The following is an 8,415-nucleotide window of genomic DNA, read 5'->3' as shown; positions in this document are numbered from 1 at the left end:
TAAACTTCATCCCGGGAGACATACAAACATCCATCATGATTTTGTGAGTGACAAACATGAACTTCATTACCCTCGTGGAAACTTATCACATTGTTCTGCTACATCTAGACTTCTGATGGTGTTGTATTTGTTAGGACGAATAAGTAAGCATAAAGAAGAAATAACAACGAGACGTCTTTATGGTACCAGAAACTATTTTTTTTTTTTTGTTCATTTTTTATTATGTTCCAAGGGAGGTAATTTGTACAGTTAAAAATACAAAACAAGATGAGATAATCCATATCTTAACAAATGGCTGAAATAGCATTTTTCATTTTTAGATTTTCATCTATTTGAGAATCAATATTATTTATGGCACATTCGCTTGCTTGCTATCTGCTTATTGATAAAGGGTTCTATACGTCTGCTTATACTACATCCACATTTAATCTTCTGAAGACATCAGATTTTTATGAATCACATTACTCATTTATCATATCACTCTCATATCAATTCTCTTGATGCAACACACGTCCTGATATCTTTTCATACATCAACACTGTGTCCACATGCTTAATAAATATTTTCCCTTGGTCTAGTGTTAACGTTGTGCTCGTTTGTAATAATAGAAGTTCCATGAACTTGCCCATCGACCCCTAACTTTTGCCATCACACTAGCATCTGCCCACCCTTATGTTCCAATGGTATCACCTATAAACGACTTAAATAGTTTTGTCATTCAGATATACTGTGGTGTTTTATCGTAGAACGGAAGACAGACCAAAACCTCTTTACTAGGCTTTACCGAACTGATTTCACAGCCAATAATAAACGTAAGAGCAAATAGTAAACGTAAGAGCAGGTAGCAGCAGTAAACGCAGGAACTGTTAGTAACGAAATGTTGAAGAAGAAAAAAACTCAGCCCTTTTAAAAAGGAAAAGGAACGTGTGCAAAATCACATGCCATAGAAACTTTTACTTTAACGGAAATATAACATATACTTACTCTACATCTGAGTTTTCCCCTTTTTGCATTTTCCCCTATTTGCATATAAACTGATTATCCTCTTTCAACCTAATAGTAACTCCATCCCACTTTTTGTGTACATAATGCCTGCAAGTACCACAAAACTTTATTTCCAGAAGGAAATAATTCTTTTATATCCATAGCTGAAACACAATGACTATATTTATAAAGATAACACCCAGGAGGTACGAATAAAAAATATATTACAATAGAAAAATGCGACCATGAAAAGTAATATGGTTAAGCTTAAACATAGAAAAGTAAAGGACTAGTTGTTAAAACTGGAAAAGGACAAGATATTCTAGTAAAAAATATCATAAATTTATAAATTAAAATATTGCAGCATTAAGAATTGATTATATAATGTTATGAATTGCATTTTTTTTTAATTCTTAATGCTGCGATATTTTAAGTTATAAATTTATTTTATTTTTTTACTAGAATATCTTGTCCTTTTCTTTTCCAGTTTTAACAACTAGTTCTTTACTTTTCCATCTTTAAGCTTAACCATATTTTCACGCTCGCATTGTTCTATTGTAATCCATGATTTTTTTCAGGCTTCTACTAAATTCACTTGTTCTTTGTTTAATTTCAGTCTTAATTTTTGCTCTCCTAAACATAGCACCCACATATGTAATAACAGTGTACGCCACACGTCTGCTTTCAATAAAATCCCTCCAATTATCTCCCTTTCATGCTTTCATTCTCTCTCTGTTTCACTTGTTACTTCTTTTTTCGCGACAGCAGTGAATTAGTAGCAACAGTAGTCGCTGAAGCAACGTGGTTGCTATGGAAACCAGTAATAAAAAAACGTTGCTTACCTCCTTACGTTTTTGTTACGATTTTGAACACCAGAAAATTCATCATAATTTTTGTTTTGCTGAACGAAAATTGAAAATATTTTTCACAATATAGCTGAGAAGGTGATCTATAAACTGTGATAGTTGTTTGAAATTTGGTCGAAAAATGAGTGAGCGGTGAAGCTTTAAAGCAGTTCTAAATCACTAAATCTGCCACTTAACCATATATTCAAACACTACCATGTTTGAATGATTTAAGATAGTTCTCGATAGAAAATGATACTTAAAAACTCGGAAATTTAAATGTAAAAAAAAATTAAATCTAATATAAATATTTTGATAGCTTTAAATTTCTATGGATAAGCGCTATCACGTCTACTTAAATAAAAGAGCTTCAAATATTCTCACCCACTGACTCTAGAATTTCTGTTCAGTTGAATGCAATAGTGTCAGAGAAGTGCTAGAACCCTCTCCTTCTTCACACTCTCTTTAAATCAATTTCTTTTTTCTTCGGTTCACAAAATCTCAGCTATTTATCCCTTCCAAGCAGCTCCTGCAACATGCCGGCTATTCATACTTTATTTTAGGCACACGTTTCCCAATGGTCAGTTTGGCTTCCTGAGACGAAACGCACCTACATCGATTTCTGTTTTTGTTTTCTATTCTCTTTTGTAAAACTTAATTATGTTCTACAAAAAACAAAATAAAAACAACATCCCCCTCCCCTTCCCCCCTCCTTTTTTCCTTCTCTACTTCCCGGTTGACCCTGTCGGCAGGGCATTAGAATACGCCGACTGCCCCCCTGCAGAGGGTAAAAGTCCCTCAACGGGGCTACCTGTTGGCCGTGGGTGGCAACCCATGATGCCTAGGAAAAGGATCCTGGTGGCTGAGCAACCGATGCCTAGGGAAAATAAAGGTACCTGTAGCAACACTCTACTTTGGCCTTGTACTAGGCTAGACGGGCGGTTGGAGAGGCCCGATCCAACCAATCGGCTAGTCATGTCAAGCCCTAACACTTACACTGAAAATGTCAATTATAACATCTAAATAAAATTTAAAAAAAAAAAAAACTTAATCCAAAGATAATACATTTCATTACTACAAACATAGACAAACCAGTTAAGTGTCAGAAGGCGATGGCAAGGGCCAATCAATTGATGAGACAAAAAACTGCTCCCTAACGAACGTTTCTATCAAACTGGGAAAGAAGAAACTAAAGGAGGAAACAGGAAATGATGGAACAAACTCAATCAATTGAGTATATCTCTTTTGTATCCCTGGGATGAAAGGGCGAATGGGTTTCCCCTCCTAACATCTCCCAATTTCGGGCTCCGAGGAGGGTGGGGAGCAAGAGAGATGAAAATCTAAACAAACTTCTATGGATATAATAAACCCAAACAAAAAACCCAGAAATCAAAAAAATACTACAAAATCGAAAAGAACCCACTCTGACGTAACCAGCTCAGACAGTGAACAAGAATATAACTATGAAATAATTGATAAAGAAAAATATCCAAGATTCATAGTAATCGAAACCTTAGAAGGAAAAAAGATCAGCGATCTATCTCCATTCTTAATTGAAAAAATTCTGTCTCAAAACAGCAACCCAAAAACAGCAAAAAAAAAATGAAAAATGGCAATCTACTTGTCACAGTCGACAACTATAAAGACGCAAAAAACATCTTAGAGATGGAAAAATTCCATATTTATAAATGCAAAAGTTATGCTCATGAAAGACTAAACATATCAAAAGGTGTTATAAAAAGCCATGAATTAACCTTGGCTACAGCAGAAGAAATAGAAAATGCCCTAAGAAAACAGGGAGTAATCGATCACGTCCGAATAAACATAAAAAGGAATGGTCAAACCATACCTACAAAAACCTACATACTAACTTTCAATACACCAAAAATTCCCAAAGAAATAAAAATCGGATACACAATAGAAAAAGTAGAACAATATATACCAGCCCCTCTGAGATGTTATAAGTGTCATAAATATGGACATAGCAGAGAAGCATGCAAAGGACAGAAAGTATGTGGAAAATGTGGCTTAAAAGAACCTAACCATACTGAAAGTGAATGCCCAAACGAAACAAAATGCCCAAATTGCCAAGAAAAACACCCAGCATACTCTAAAATATGCAAAATCTACACAAAAGAAAAAGAAATAGCCGAAATAAAATACAAACAAAACGTGCCCTTTCCTGAAGCAAGGAAAATAGCAAACTCTCGAGAAAAAATAAACACTTACGCAGACATTACAAAAACTTCAAACCAAACAAACCAAACCCAAAACCAAGACCTACTTAAACTAATCTCCGAACTCAAGAATTTAATTGAAACTTTAAAAACTAACCAAAACGAAAACAAGAAACAAATATCAGTATCTTTGAAAACTCAGTCAAATGATCTAAAACAAGTCCCAAAGAGCAAAAAAGAACCTGAACAACAAAAACCACAAATAAATCGTGAAAGATCGAAATCACGTACAAGGACAAAAGCAGAAGATAAAAACACAATATCTGGAAAGATGGAAACAGAACGGGAAAACACAAATCCTCTTTCCAAAAACCAAAGTAAACAAAAAACAGAGACAATATTAATCGAAAATGAAAACAAATTTGAATTGATTGAAATCGAGAGTCACAGGAAAAAATCTAGCTCCAAAAACAGAACTGATCAGGAAGAGAAAATGGAGACTGAGGAACCAAGCAGTTCAAGTAAACACAAAACAAAAACCACTCAAAACACAAAAAACCAATAGAATAATAGATATAAAAACCTAAACAAAAACCAAACAGAAAAATAAAGGAAAAAAATTAATAAATAAACGAACTTACTTACATACAGTGGAACTGCAGAGGCATAAAACCAAACTACGAAGAAATCAAACATATAATAGCACAATATGACCCCAGCATAATCGGCCTACAGGAAACTCTTCTAAAAGAAACGGACACCATCAACTTCAAAGGATACCACATCTACAATCAAACAAACAGATCACAAGCAGATAATCGACCCACAGGTGGCACTTCAATTATAATAAAAAAAACAGATACCACATATAAAATTACAACTCCAAACAAACCTACAAACAATAGCAATTAAAGTTACACTTCACCGACCAATAACCATTTGTTCAATATACATTCCACCTAAACATAAACTAAACAAAACCGAAATTGAAGATTTTATAACACAACTCCCCATACCTTTTATATTAATGGGGAACTTCAACGCCCATAACAAAATGTGGGGAAGTGAGAATATTAATCAAAATGGGAAAACCATTGAATCATTACTGGAATCACCTGAAGTAACTATATTTAACGACAAAACACATACATACCTTCACCCAGGCACAGGAACGACATCAGCTATCGACCTAACACTATGCTCCCCCACAATATTTATGGACTTCCAATGGGAGGTACATAACGACCAGTGTGGCAGCGATCACTTCCCAATTTTTCTCAAAACCCAAGAACCTACAACAGAAGAATCAAAACCAAAATGGCAAATTAATAAAGCTAACTGGACTGAATTTAGCAAACTTTGCACAAATCTAATTAATCAAGAAATAGTTAACAAACCAGATCCTATGTTAGATTTCACCAATACACTAAACGAAATAGCAACCAAGACAATCCCAAAATCTTCCACCAAACCACACCCAAAATCAACGCCATGGTTCACAATAGAATGTAAGCAAGCAATAACCAACAGGAAAAAAATGCTAAAACACTTCAAACAACATCCTACAAAACCCAACCTTCAAAAATACCTACAAGCACGAGCAAAAGCACGCTATATTATAAAAAAAAGCAAAAAAGAAACCTGGCAAAACTATATTTCCAAATTGAACAACAACACGCCATAAAAAAAAACATGGGAAATAATAAGAAAAATAACTGGAAAAAAACTTGGAACACCAATAAATAATATAAGTACACCAAATGGTAGACAAACTATAGACAAAAAAGAAATAGCAAACATAATCGCAAATGAATTCCGCCAAAACTCATCATCCAACCACTACTCCCCCAAATTCCAAAAATACAAAAACAACGCAGAAAAAGAAAAACTCAATTTCACATCCAATAACAAAGAATACTATAACACCTCTTTCACTATAACAGAACTAAAAAATGCAATTCATAAAAGTAAAGATACAGCTACTGGTCCAGACGACATCCACTATCAATTTCTAAAACACATGCCAGATACATCTCTCAACATTCTCTTACAGATAATTAACAAAATATGGTGGACTAACAATTTTCCAAAACACTGGCTCGACTCCAATATCATCCCAATTCCTAAAGCAGGAAAAGATCACTCCAACCCTACCAATTATCGTCCTATCGCTCTAACAAGCTGTATATGCAAAACAACAGAAAGGATGGTCAATACAAGACTAATGTGGCATTTAGAAAAATATAACCTCATTTCTACATACCAAAGCGGATTTAGACAAAATCAAGGTACTAATGACCAACTTATTCGGCTAGAAACATATATTCGTAACGGTCTAATAAGAAACCACCACGTGGTCTCAATCTTTTTTGATATTGAAAAGGCGTATGACACCACGTGGAGATATGGAATCTTGAAAGATATTCATAATATGGGAATCAGAGGAAACCTAGCAAAATTTATCCAAGAATTCCTATCCCACAGAACATTTAAAGTATGCTTAGGAAATACAACATCAGATCAACACACACAAGAAACAGGGGTACCACAGGGTAGCGTACTATCTGCCACCCTTTTTCTAATTAAAATCAACAGTATAATCGAAAATGTTAACATGGGATTCGAAAAAACACTATTTGTTGATGACTTTTCAATAACTTACTCATCACCAAATATGCCAACTATTGAAAGACAAATGCAACATTGCCTTAACAAAATAGACCTTTGGGTTAACCAAAATGGATTTAAAATGTCCAAAAGCAAAACCACATGTATCCACTTTTGTAGGAAACGAAAATACCACCTTAACCCACAGCTCAAACTAGATGGACAACTAATACCAGTAGTACAACACACCAAATTTCTAGGGATCATTTTAGACAACAAACTAAACTTCAAGGAGCACATTAACAAATTAAAACAAAAATGCTTAAAAGCAATAAATATCTTAAAAATAGTATCAAAACTAGATTGGGGAGCAGATCAAGCTACAATGCTCAAAATATATCGCTCACATATCAGATCCAAACTGGATTATGGTTGTGCCATATACAGCTCTACTTACAAATCCTACAAAAACAAACTACTAACAATACAGAATCAAAGTTTAAGACTCAGCCTGGGAGCCTACCGAACTTCTCCAATGGAAAGCCTTCATGTAGAAGCCCAAGAACTACCCCTGCACTTAAGATGGAAAAAACTAGCGTTACAATACGCAACAAAACTACAAACCAACCCCGGAAACCCAACATACAAAACTACCTTCAACTTACAATGTACAAACTCTTATTCAAGGAAACCAAGAAGTATACCCTCCTTTGGACACAGAATTAAAGAAATAATACATCAAATCAATGAAAACCCCGACAATATAATTACTCAGAAAACAAACGACAGACCCCCATGGACATTACACAAACCAGAAACTGACATAACACTTACTACTTACAAGAAAAACATTACAAATAATATAACAAACAGAAGCAACTTTGGATAACTAAGAGAAAAATATGCAGAATACATAGAAATATACACCGATGGGTCTAAAACTATAAACGGAACAAGCGCAGCATGCACAGATGGACAAAATCAATATCAAATAAGACTGCCCAACGAGGCTTCAATATATACAGCCGAACTGCAGGCCATCAAAATAGCTCTCAAACACATCAAAGACATCAACGAACAAAAAGACATAATATATACAGACTCGCTATTCTGTATCATGGCCCTTGAAGTAAAATCTAAACATCCTTTTATCACAGAAATTATACAAGAATACAATGAAATAACCGAAAAAAAACAATTAAAAAATTATAATAGCCTGGATACCAAGTCATGTCGGCATTCCAGGAAATGAAAAAGCAGACAAACTGGCTAAAGAAGCCACAAACCACCAAATGGAAAAAATTAAAATACCACACACAGACCTAAAAAGAAAAATCAACGAATATATAGAAAACATGTGGCAAGAGGAATGGAACAAATGCACTGCAAACAAACTGCATGAACATCAACCAATAATTAAAAACGAAAAACAAAAAATTTTTAAAGGAAGAAGAGAAGAAATTGTACTAAACCGAATAAAAATCGGACATACAAAATTAACTCATTCCTACCTAATCAAAGCGGAGGAAACACCAAATTGCACACTCTGCAACCAACAACTAACAATTAAACATCTACTGACAGAATGTAGAAAACACAAACACACTCAGAAGAAATATTTTAAAACAACAAACATTAGAAAAGTGTTCCAGGAAGTGGAACCCCAACAAATCATAAACTATTTAAAAGAAACAAATGTATTCAAACTCCTATAAAGCAAACAAGTAAAATTCAGTTTAGAAAAACAAATCTCTTGCAACTAAAACAATTTTTCAGAAAACCTAAAACATCTTGCTTCAAAA

The sequence above is a fragment of the Euprymna scolopes genome, chromosome 21 (assembly GCF_053919585.1).
Source record: "Euprymna scolopes isolate OS-2025 chromosome 21, ASM5391958v1, whole genome shotgun sequence".
Classification (NCBI taxonomy): Eukaryota; Metazoa; Mollusca; class Cephalopoda; order Sepiida; family Sepiolidae; genus Euprymna; species Euprymna scolopes.
Note: the sequence above shows the minus strand (reverse complement) of the source record.